Source organism: Myripristis murdjan, chromosome 18 (genome assembly GCF_902150065.1).
Source record: "Myripristis murdjan chromosome 18, fMyrMur1.1, whole genome shotgun sequence".
Classification (NCBI taxonomy): Eukaryota; Metazoa; Chordata; class Actinopteri; order Holocentriformes; family Holocentridae; genus Myripristis; species Myripristis murdjan.
The window spans coordinates 28,772,944-28,785,975 of NC_043997.1; positions in this window are offsets into that span (position 1 = coordinate 28,772,944).

Genomic DNA, 13,032 nt, shown 5'->3' on the forward strand with positions numbered 1-13,032 from the left:
TCAGCCACATAATCACTTAGATACTGAGGTGGTTTCCTCTCTCTCTTGGGGTAGTGTTCATTATGACTTCCCTCCTTTGGGTGAGTATTCTCTTGACTGTCAGAAATTTCAGTTTCAAACTCTTGAGTTTCTTGTTTATTTTTATCTGACTGTAAACTCGCTGACTGGTACAGGGGATACATCTCTCTTCCTGTAAACATCATTATCTGTCAGTAACATGTCTGTTTGGGTTTGGTGATCAGCTACACTCTTTGTAACAAATTTCACCAGTCTATGTCTAAGGACTCTTCCATTTTCTGGATAGTAGACTAGGTATGAGGGACTGTTTTTGTCATAGCCTACAAATATCCCTTTTTCACATCGTGTGTCCAACTTCTTTTTGTCATGCTTGTATGCATAACATTCTGATCCAAAAACCCTCATTCTAGAAAGATTAGGCTTTCTTCCTGTCAGTATGTAGTAAGGGGTCTGCTTTACCCGGTTATTATAGCATCTGTTGCGAATCATTGCAGCAGTCATGACAGCATAAGTCCATAACTTTTTAGGCAGGTTGCTCTCAATTAACATACACCTTGCCATTTCAAACAAAGTTCTCCAATTCCTTTCAGCTGTCCCATTTTGATGGGGTGAATAAGGTGCTGAAGTCTCATGTCTGATGCTGTTCTTACTCAGTAATGACTGAAAATCTTTTGACATGAACTCTGTACCATTATCTGACCTTAGGCACTTGATAGTTCCATAAGGGGCTGTGTCTGCTATAAATTTTTCAGTTGCTTGTACAGCATCATTCTTGCTTTTCAGAAAATACACAAACACTGCACCTGAGTAGTCATCTGTAAATGCCATAGCATATCTGAACCCATCTTTTGCCTGTGGTTCAATAGGACCAGCTAGATCAGTGTGCACAAGATCAAATTTAGCTTTTGCCTGTGCATCTGGTTCTCTATTTCTATTTTGAGCAAATTTTCCCTGGGTGCAAACCTCACAGTTTAGCTCAAGCTTATCAATCTTGCCCTTGATTTTCATTCCTTCTACTACATTCTGTAGTTTAGACACATCATCATAGTTACAGTGACCAAGTATTTTGTGCCAAGTTTGAACATTATAGCACCCGTTACAACTATCATCAATTTTACTCTCTACTGTATTTAGATAGTAAAGTCTGTTATGTTTCTCTATGTTAAACTTGGTACCGTCTTTGTGAATGAGCTCGTTCTGTCCGGACTTGAACTTGACAGTGGCTCTGTTGGATGTCGCTGATTCAACTGAGAAGATGTCCTGAGGAAAAGAAGGGATGTACAGCGCGCTTTTCAAAGTCGCCTTCACCCGGTTCCCTTTGCTGTCCAGCAGGTGCACCTCCGCGTCTCCTCTCCTCAGCGCCACACCGCTTGCTCTCCGCCTGGCTGCCAGTTCCATGTAATGCTCGTTCGGCTGGAATGTGTCGTCAAACGTCTTGAATTTTCCAATGTCTTTTATAATGTGCGACGTTGCTCCTGTGTCAACCATCAGTCCTTTGCGATTCACTCCGTTTAAAGCACAATCACTCGCTCTAAAAGCATAAGAGTGATCTTCTGTTTCAGTCACTTGTTTCACATTGTCCTTTCTTTTGCGCCTGCACGACGTGTCTGTGTGCGTCGCGCTCTTGCAGTGACTACACCATTGTTTCTTGTATGTCTTTCTTGGACATGCTCTGGCCTTGTGCCCGTTTTGACCGCAGTTGTAACACACAATCTCCGGCCCACGTTACTCTCTCTTCCCCTCGTTCTCATAACATCGGTGGGGGTACTCACTTTCATCACATTATCATCGTTCAAACACGAACGGTACTTCTCTGTGTCTTCATAACTTCTGAGTCGCGTTTTGAAATCCGAAAACTTTATTTCTTCGCTGCCTTGCGTAATGTGGATTGCAAATGGCTTAAATGACTCCGGTAGACCCTTCAGAATCATTGCAACTAAAAGTCCATCACTCAGTGTCTCACCAGCATTTCTCAGGGCTGTAATGGTTGTTTCTGCCCGTAGAATGTAGTCTGTGACACTTTCATTTGCATCCTTCTTCAGTGAAGTTAGCTCTGTATACAAGCTAATTACACATGGTTTTCCCTTACCAGCGTAATAGTCTCTCAGTATTTTCAGAGCTGCTCGTCCGTTGTCTGCGGCATCTCTCATGACCAAAGCAAGACTTTTATTATCCAAGAACTGGATAAGTTCGGCATAAGCCTCTTCATTCTTTTCCTTGTCGTCATCATCTTCTTCACTGACTTCTTCACCTTGTTGGCCCGGTTGGCTCGGCTCAGCCAATATGGCGTCTTTCAGCCCCAGCAGCCGCAGGTGCGCCAGAAACTTTGTTTCCCATAACTCGTAGTTTTTCTCGTCTCGAAACATAAATGATTCCATCGGTTTCCTGTATCCCTCCTGGGCCCATAACCTGTTGCCATTACTACTTTAAGGGTAGGATAACCGGGATACCAAGTCACACTGACGGAGGAACAAAAACACACATGGAGCCATCGGCCACACTTGCACCGGAACTGCCCATACTTTTATTTTGACACATTTATAACTGTGCCCTTCACAATAAAGGAACTCTGAGAGCATACAATATAAACAGTCTAACAGTAATAATAATATTTTAAAAGGACTAAAAATGACAACGCCACCTAGGAGGGAGCCTAGGACTCTAAAAACAGGTTCGTGAAATCAAGCAGCAGAGTTTTTAAAATTACCACCAGAACAGAGAGTACGGTACAAAGAGGTTTAATTAAACAATTATCTTGCCCCAACCCACAGTCACCACAGACCCCAGGAGTCTATAAAGTCTCTTGCTTCTTGCAGAGTCTCGACACCGATCTGCGGGTCCTCGTGTCACACCACCGCCACAGGGTCAGCTCCGGCACGGCACCTACGGGCACAAAGGACTCGGCGAGTATCAGTCCGCAATTACAAGCGCAGGGTAGCTCTATACGTCAAGACACACATAGACCGCCAAGGAAACGATAATACTCGCGGTTTTCCCGGGTCACGAGTACAACTGACGACCCAGGCCGGAGTAAAAATGGCGTTGGCGGTCAGTCTTGCAGCTCCGTTGCGCTGTCCGGGGGAAACCCCTCGTCTGGTCTCGGTCTCGGCTGGTTGTCTTCTCCGTCGCCGCCACGCTACCGTCGCTACCGCCGTGCAGGACAGGTGTGTTTGTTTCTGCCACGCGCCAACCTCCTCTCCCTCTGCTGTCGGGCCTCTTCTTCCTGTGCTCCCGCTGCTTAGCCCTCCTCCCGCCACGGATCGGCCGAGCGAGTCCTCCTCTCCTTCCCTGAGTGGCCGGTTACGCTGTCGATCAAGTCCGCTACACGTGCAGGTTATTCCTAATCAAGTCCAATTAAGGCTAGAAGGATGTACAGTCCCGCATGCACATAAAAACAACAGTAACACAATAAAACCCAAAACATAAAAACTAAGTTAAAATAAATAAAATCATGCATAAATAAGTTTAAGAACAAGCATAAAACTGCAACACCACACAATAAAAAAACCATCACTTCTGCCTTATTACATTTCCATCTAAGTTTGTTTTTTTTTTCGCAATTTTTGAAAATGCAAATAAAAATAGGTGGATGGAGGGGCGCCCCGGTGGCTCGCTGGCAAAGCACGCACACCATGTACTATGTCGCAGTGACCGGGGTTCGAATCCAACCTCAGGTCCTTTGCTGCACATCATTCCCTCTGTCTCCCCTGTCTTTCCTGTCTATATCTACTGTGACAGTTAACTAAGCAGAAATGCCAAAAAATAATCTTTAATAATAATCTTTCGGTGTGGTTTATGGAGTACTTCATTTTCAGCTGGATAGACAATTCACCAGCCATTGTAGAGTGAACAATGAATTGGATTAGAGTCATTACAGTTTTTCACAATTCCTAAAACACTTTTCTTGAAACCTCCACCCATTTTCTAAAAACCTTGAACACAAATCCAGAAACTCAAACTATATTCACAAAACCCAAGACTTTTCTATCAAAAATCAAACTATCACCTCCAGTGATGGGAGTAACGACGTTACAAAGAAACGGCGTTACTAACGGTGTTACTTTTAACAGTAACAAGTAATCAAAGAAATTACTGTTTCCCCCGTTATAACGCCGTTACCGTTACTGACAATAAAATGCGCCGTTACTAGCCGCTACTTACTACTAATAATTATTATTATTTTATTATCCTATAAAAAAACATGTGCATCTTGTGGAGAAAAAGCGGTGTGTCAATTTTCAAACTGGTCGGACTTTGCAGTTTTTTGTAACTTATCAACATGCATGGAGAATGAGCACAAATTACAAGAAGGATATACACTACTCACAAAAAGTTAGGGATATTTGGCTTTTGGGTGAAATTTATGGAAAATGTAAAATGTTCACGCTACAGTGATATTATATCATGAAAGTAGGGCATTTAAGTAGAAGCATACACTGGTGATTTCCTCATCTCAAACAGTTTCTTTAAACAAAAGCCAACAACAGTGGTGGGTATACCACAACAAAAAATGTCAGTGTCAATAACTTGTCATGTGCCCTTGAACATCAATTACAGCTTGACAACGACGTCTCATGCTGTTCACAAGTCGACTTATTGTCTGCTGAGGCATGGCATCCCACTCTTCTTGAAGGGCGGCCCTCAGGACATTGAGGTTCTGGGGTACAGAGCTCCAGCCTCTACACGGCGACTCAGCTGATCCCATAGGTTTTCTATGGGATTCAGGTCTGAGAAAGTGCAGGCCACTCTATTTGAGGTACCCCAGTCTCCAGCAGCCGTTCCCTAATGATACGACCTCGATAAACTGGAGCATCAAACACCTGATGTGAATTTTGCCATTAAACTCCTTGTTAGAGAACAGCAACTTGTGCAAAAAGTACTGAAACATTGAACAGTTGGACATGTGCATTCAAAAGTTTACAGAAGGTCACATTAAGTTCACCTGTAAAGGTTATAATGCATTTTAGGTTCATCCTGAAATTTCACCCGAAAGCCGAATATCCCTAACTTTTTGTGAGTAGTGTATGTTCCCTGACGGCGGAGTGGATAGTATCTCTGCCTGCCATACAGAAGACCGGGGTTTCAATTCCCCACCTGGACAAGCTGGCATCGCTACTTTAAATTATGATGAATTACTTTTTCAAAGTAACATGCCCAACACTGACAATGATAGATGAAATTTGACAGCAATCTCCACACTGCAACAGCAATGCAAAAATATGTGCATTAATAAGAGGATTTACGAAAAGAAAAAAAGTAATCATAAAAATTACTTTACCCAGTGAATTACTCTTCTGCAGCAGTAATTGAGTAGTTATCAAAATGACTTTTTTACAGAAGTAATTAGTAATTGTAACTTATTAGTTTTGTGAGTAATTGGTCCCAACACTGATCACCTCAAAACCAGTTATCCTGTGTTCAAAACCAAACAATGTGTTCACATCATACACACAGCAAGTAAAAATAAAGTCACCACAGAGCATTCGTCAGACACGACATCAAATAATTTAGGACACAGCATCCAGCAGGGAAACACATCCTGACAGCTTGGAGTATTACTGTCAGATACTGTTTCCCCTCTGTTCAATATGAAACCAGTGTCAAACAACACACATACTTTATACTGTAACTCCATGTATCCTTGACCTTTGGTGACCTCTCTCGCCACACATGACCAACAGCCGAAAAGGCCCCTGTTGACACCTTCTGGTACAGTAACTGTGCGCTTTTGACAGCATTAGGCAAAGAAACAGCCATCAGCTTGACATCATTAATATTTACAATTACAGCAGGGGGAACACATCCTGACTGCTTGGAGTATTACTGTCAGATACTGTTCCCCCTCTGTTCAATATGACACCAGGGTCACACAACTTTCAAATTCATACTGCTGACTTGTTTGACCATAACATTTAAGTCCTGTGATTTTCAGTTTAATATCATTAAAAATGACCTTTACAGCAAGGGGAGCGCATCCTGACAGCTTGGACTATTACTGTCAGATATTGTTCCCCCTCCGTTCAATATGAAACCAGTGTCACACAACACACATACTTTCTACTGTAAGGACATGTATGCTTGACCTTTGGTGACCTCTCTCGCCACACATGACCAACAGCCCAAAAGGCCCAGGTTTACACGCTCTGGTACAGTATGGGAGCCATTTTGGGCGCGCAGGCAAAGAAACCTCCATAACTCCTTCAGGAAGGCTCCCAGAGCTCCAAAACTGCTGTTTTTGGCCTTCTGCCGCCTCACGGAGCACACTCACGTACACACTACTGTAACTCCATGTGTGCTTGACCTTTGGTGACCTCTCTCGCCACACATGACCAACAGCCCAAAAGGCCCCTGTTGACACCCTTTGGTACAGTAACAGCGCGCTTTTGACAGTGTAGGCAAAGAAACAGCCATCAGCTTGACATCATTAAGATTGACAATTACAGCAGGGGGAACACATCCTGACTGCTTGGAGTATTACTGTCAGATACTCTTCCCCCTCTATTCAATATGACACCAGGGTCACACAACTTTCAAATTCTTACTGCTGACTTGTTTGGCCATAACATTTAAGTCCTGTGATTTTCAGCTTGATATCATTAAAAATGACCTTTACGGCAGGGTGAACGCATCCTTACAGCTTGGAATATTACTGTAAGATATTGTTCTCCCTCTGATCAATATGAAATCAGACTCACACAGCTGTAAAATTTATACAACTGACTTGGTTGCCCACAACAGTTAATTCCTGCGATTTTCAGCTTGATATCATTAAAATTGACCATTTCAGCAGGGGAATGCATCCTGACACCTTGGACTATTACTGTCAGATATTGTTCCCCCTCCGTTCAATATGAAACCAGTGTCACACAACTTTCAGATTCTTACTGCTAACTTGTTTGGCCAAAACATTTAAGTCCTGTGATTTTCAGCTTGATATCATTAAAAATGACCTTTACAGCATGGGGAACGCATCCTGACAGCTTGGAATATTACTGTCAGATATTGTTCTCCCTCCGTTCAATATGAAACCAGGTTCACACAACTTCACAATTCATACTGCTGACTTGTTTGGCCATAACAGGTAAGACGTGATTTTCAGCTTGATATCATTAAAATTGATCATTACAGCAGGGGGAACGCATCCTGACAGCTTGGAGTACTACTGTCAGATACTGTTCCCCCTCAGTTCAATATGAAACCAGACTCACACAGCTGTAAAATTCATACGACTAACTTGGTTGCCCACAACAAGTAAGTTGTGTGATTTTCAGCTTGATATCATTAAAATTGACCATTTCAGCGGGGGGAACGCATCCTGACACCTTGGACTATTACTGTCAGATATTGTTCCCCCTCCGTTCAATATGAAACCAGTGTCACACAACACACATACTTTCTACTGTAACTACATGTGTGCTTGACTTTTTGTTGACCCCTCTCGCCACACATGACCAACAGCCCAAGTGGCCCCTGTTTACACGCTCTGGTACAGTACGGGAGCCATTTTGGGCGCACAGGCAAAGAAACCTCCATAACTCCTTCAGGAAGGCTCCCAGAGCTCGGAAACTGCTGTTTTTGGCCTTCTGCCGCTGCGCGAAGCACACTCACGTACACACTACTGTAAATTCATGTGTGCTTGACCTTTGGTGACCTCTCTCGCCACACATGACCAACAGCCCAAAAGGCCCCTGTTTACACCCTCTGGTACAGTAACAGTGCGCTTTTGACAGCGTAGGCAAAGAAACAGCCATCAGCTTGACATCAGCCTTACAGGTCTCCCCACCTGCTCACAGTCACACATCAGGCTCCAACCCCCTTATATAAATTCAGAATTAGGAAAAACTGCCTTCTCTTTCTATGCCCCATATCGCTGGAACAAATTACAAGACTCACTGAAAATTGATACACTTATCTCTCTCGAGGCTTTTAAAAGACTACTTCACGATACAGTAGCGGGGGCACAGACCCAGGCTTGCACCTGCTTCATTTAGCCTGATTTCTACAATCTCACAAAAAATTTTTATTACCTTGTTTTTATGCCTGTATTTTAGACTGCATTGTTTTTTGTTTTTGATGTGTCTGTAATCCCTGTGTTTTCTGCTGCTACATGGCGTCCTTGAAAAAAGAGCCCGCTGTCAATGGACCTTCCCTGTCTAAATAAAGGTTATATAAATAAATAATTAAAATTGACAAGTACAGCAGGGGGAACACATCCTGACAGCTTGGAGTATTACTGTCAGATACCGTTCCCCCTCTGTTCAATATGACACCAGGGTCACACAACTTTCAAATTCATACTGCTTACTTGTTTGGCCATAACATTTAAGTCCTGTGATTTTCAGCTTGATATCATTAAAAGTGACCTTTACGGCAGGGGGAACGCATCCTGACAGCTTGGAATATTACTGTCAGATATTGTTCCCCCTCCGTTCAATATGAAACCATTGCCACACAACTTTAAAATTCATACTGCCTGACTTGTTTGGCCATAACAGGTAAGACATGTGATTATCAGCTTAATATCATTAAAATTGACCATGACAGCAGGGGGAACACATCCTGACAGCTTGGAGTACTACTGTCAGATACTGTTCCCCCCTCAGTTCAATATGAAACCAGACTCACACAGCTGTAAAATTCATACAGCTAACTTGGTTGCCCACAACAGGTAAGTCGTGTGATTTTCAGCTTGATATCATTAAAATTGACCATTTCAGCGGGGGGAACGCATGGACTATTACTGTCAAATATTGTTCCCCCTCCGTTCAATATGAAACCAGTGTAAAACAACACACATACTTTCTGCTGTAAGGCCATGTGTGCTTGAACTTTAGTGACCTCTCTCGCCACACATGACCAACAGCCCAAAAGGCCCCTGTTGACACCCTTTGGTACAGTAACAGCGCGCTTTTGACAGTGTAGGCAAAGAAACAGCCATCAGCTTGACATCATTAAGATTGACAATTACAGCAGGGGGAACACATCCTGACTGCTTGGAGTATTACTGTCAGATACTGTTCCCCCTCTATTCAATATGACACCAGGGTCACACAACTTTCAAATTCTTACTGCTGACTTGTTTGGCCATAACATTTAAGTCCTGTGATTTTCAGCTTGATATCATTAAAAATGACCTTTACGGCAGGGTGAACGCATCCTTACAGCTTGGAATATTACTGTAAGATATTGTTCTCCCTCTGATCAATATGAAATCAGACTCACACAGCTGTAAAATTTATACAACTGACTTGGTTGCCCACAACAGTTAATTCCTGCGATTTTCAGCTTGATATCATTAAAATTGACCATTTCAGCAGGGGGAATGCATCCTGACACCTTGGACTATTACTGTCAGATATTGTTCCCCCTCCGTTCAATATGAAACCAGTGTCACACAACTTTCAGATTCTTACTGCTAACTTGTTTGGCCAAAACATTTAAGTCCTGTGATTTTCAGCTTGATATCATTAAAAATGACCTTTACAGCATGGGGAACGCATCCTGACAGCTTGGAATATTACTGTCAGATATTGTTCTCCCTCCGTTCAATATGAAACCAGGTTCACACAACTTCACAATTCATACTGCTGACTTGTTTGGCCATAACAGGTAAGACGTGATTTTCAGCTTGATATCATTAAAATTGATCATTACAGCAGGGGGAACGCATCCTGACAGCTTGGAGTACTACTGTCAGATACTGTTCCCCCTCAGTTCAATATGAAACCAGACTCACACAGCTGTAAAATTCATACGACTAACTTGGTTGCCCACAACAAGTAAGTTGTGTGATTTTCAGCTTGATATCATTAAAATTGACCATTTCAGCGGGGGGAACGCATCCTGACACCTTGGACTATTACTGTCAGATATTGTTCCCCCTCCGTTCAATATGAAACCAGTGTCACACAACACACATACTTTCTACTGTAACTACATGTGTGCTTGACTTTTTGTTGACCCCTCTCGCCACACATGACCAACAGCCCAAGTGGCCCCTGTTTACACGCTCTGGTACAGTACGGGAGCCATTTTGGGCGCACAGGCAAAGAAACCTCCATAACTCCTTCAGGAAGGCTCCCAGAGCTCGGAAACTGCTGTTTTTGGCCTTCTGCCGCTGCGCGAAGCACACTCACGTACACACTACTGTAAATTCATGTGTGCTTGACCTTTGGTGACCTCTCTCGCCACACATGACCAACAGCCCAAAAGGCCCCTGTTTACACCCTCTGGTACAGTAACAGTGCGCTTTTGACAGCGTAGGCAAAGAAACAGCCATCAGCTTGACATCAGCCTTACAGGTCTCCCCACCTGCTCACAGTCACACATCAGGCTCCAACCCCCTTATATAAATTCAGAATTAGGAAAAACTGCCTTCTCTTTCTATGCCCCATATCGCTGGAACAAATTACAAGACTCACTGAAAATTGATACACTTATCTCTCTCGAGGCTTTTAAAAGACTACTTCACGATACAGTAGCGGGGGCACAGACCCAGGCTTGCACCTGCTTCATTTAGCCTGATTTCTACAATCTCACAAAAAATTTTTATTACCTTGTTTTTATGCCTGTATTTTAGACTGCATTGTTTTTTGTTTTTGATGTGTCTGTAATCCCTGTGTTTTCTGCTGCTACATGGCGTCCTTGAAAAAAGAGCCCGCTGTCAATGGACCTTCCCTGTCTAAATAAAGGTTATATAAATAAATAATTAAAATTGACAAGTACAGCAGGGGGAACACATCCTGACAGCTTGGAGTATTACTGTCAGATACCGTTCCCCCTCTGTTCAATATGACACCAGGGTCACACAACTTTCAAATTCATACTGCTTACTTGTTTGGCCATAACATTTAAGTCCTGTGATTTTCAGCTTGATATCATTAAAAGTGACCTTTACGGCAGGGGGAACGCATCCTGACAGCTTGGAATATTACTGTCAGATATTGTTCCCCCTCCGTTCAATATGAAACCATTGCCACACAACTTTAAAATTCATACTGCCTGACTTGTTTGGCCATAACAGGTAAGACATGTGATTATCAGCTTGATATCATTAAAATTGACCATGACAGCAGGGGGAACACATCCTGACAGCTTGGAGTACTACTGTCAGATACTGTTCCCCCCTCAGTTCAATATGAAACCAGACTCACACAGCTGTAAAATTCATACAGCTAACTTGGTTGCCCACAACAGGTAAGTCGTGTGATTTTCAGCTTGATATCATTAAAATTGACCATTTCAGCGGGGGGAACGCATGGACTATTACTGTCAAATATTGTTCCCCCTCCGTTCAATATGAAACCAGTGTAAAACAACACACATACTTTCTGCTGTAAGGCCATGTGTGCTTGAACTTTAGTGACCTCTCTCGCCACAGATGACCAACAGCCCAAAAGGCCCCTGTTTACACGCTCTGGTACAGTACGGGAGCCATTTTGGGCGCGTAGGCAAAGAAACCTCCACAACACCTTCAGGAAGGCTCCCAGAGCTCCGAAACTGCTGTTGTTGTCCTTCTGCCGCCGTGTGGAGCACACTCACGTAAACACTACTGTAACTCCATGTGTGCTTGACCTTTGGTGACCTCTCTCGCCACACGTGACCAACAGCCCAAAAAGCCCCTTATTACACCATTTGGTACAGTAACAGAGCCATTTTGTGAGCGCAGGGAAAGAAACAGCCATACCTCCTTAAGGAAAGCTCCCAGAGCTCCGAAACTGCTGTTTTTGGACTTCTCTCGCCGCGCGGGAGCCCACACATGCACACATGTACTTTCTACATGTGTGATCAACCTGCAATTACTCACTTGTACTTTCACATGTGTGATCAACCTGCAATGAGCACTTTCCCCACACGTGACCAACAGCCCAAAAGGCCCCTTATTACACCATTTGGTAATGGAACAAAGCCATTTTGTGAGCGCAGGGAAAGAAACAGTCATAACTCCTTAAGGAAAGCTCCCAGAGCTCCGAAACTGCTGTTTTTGGACTTCTCTCGCCGTGCGGAGCCCACACATGTACTTTCTACTGTAACATCATGTGTGATCAACCTGCAGTGAGCACTTTCCCCACACGTGACCAACAGCCCAAAAGGCCCCTTATTACACCATTTGGTACAGTAACAGAGCCATTTTGTGAGCTCCTTAAGGAAAGCTCCCAGAGCTCCCCTTACCAAAAAGAAGTAAACTTCTAGTTTACCTTTCCAAGTATACTTAAGTGGAGTTTGAGTATACTTTATCAAGTATACTTTCATTACCAAGTATACTTGTATTTATGTACTAGTAGTGTACTTACATATGTACTAGTTAGTATACTTACTATAGTATACTTTTACTAAAAGTACCCTGATTTGGCCCACTTTTGAGTATACTCAAGTAAACTTCAAGATTACTTCACTTATATATAAGTATACTTAAATTATACTATTACCTTTACTTGAATGGTACTATTCCTTTACTTAACATAAACCATTTATATACTCAAAGAACTTGAAGTACACTACTGAAGACTTCCTTAAGTATTAATGAAGTATATATAAGTATACTTAAATTATACTATTTCATGTACTTGAGTTGTACTTAAAGTAAACCATTCATATACTCATTAGTGTACTTGAAGTACACTACTGAAGACTTCCTTAAGTATTAATGAAGTATATATAAGTATACTTAAATTATACTATTTCATGTACTTGAGTTGTACTTAAAGTAAACCATTCGTATACTCATTAGTGTACTTGAAGTACATTACTGAAGACTTCCTTAAGTATTAATGAAGTATATATAAGTATACTTAAATTATACTATTTCATGTACTTGAGTTGTACTTAAAGTAAACCATTCGTATACTCATTAGTGTACTTGAAGTACACTACTGAAGACTTCCTTAAGTATTAATGAAGTATATATAAGTATACTTAAATTATACTATTTCATGTACTTGAGTTGTACTTGAGTTGTACTTAAAGTAAACCATTCATATACTCATTAGTGTACTTGAAGTACACTACTGAAGA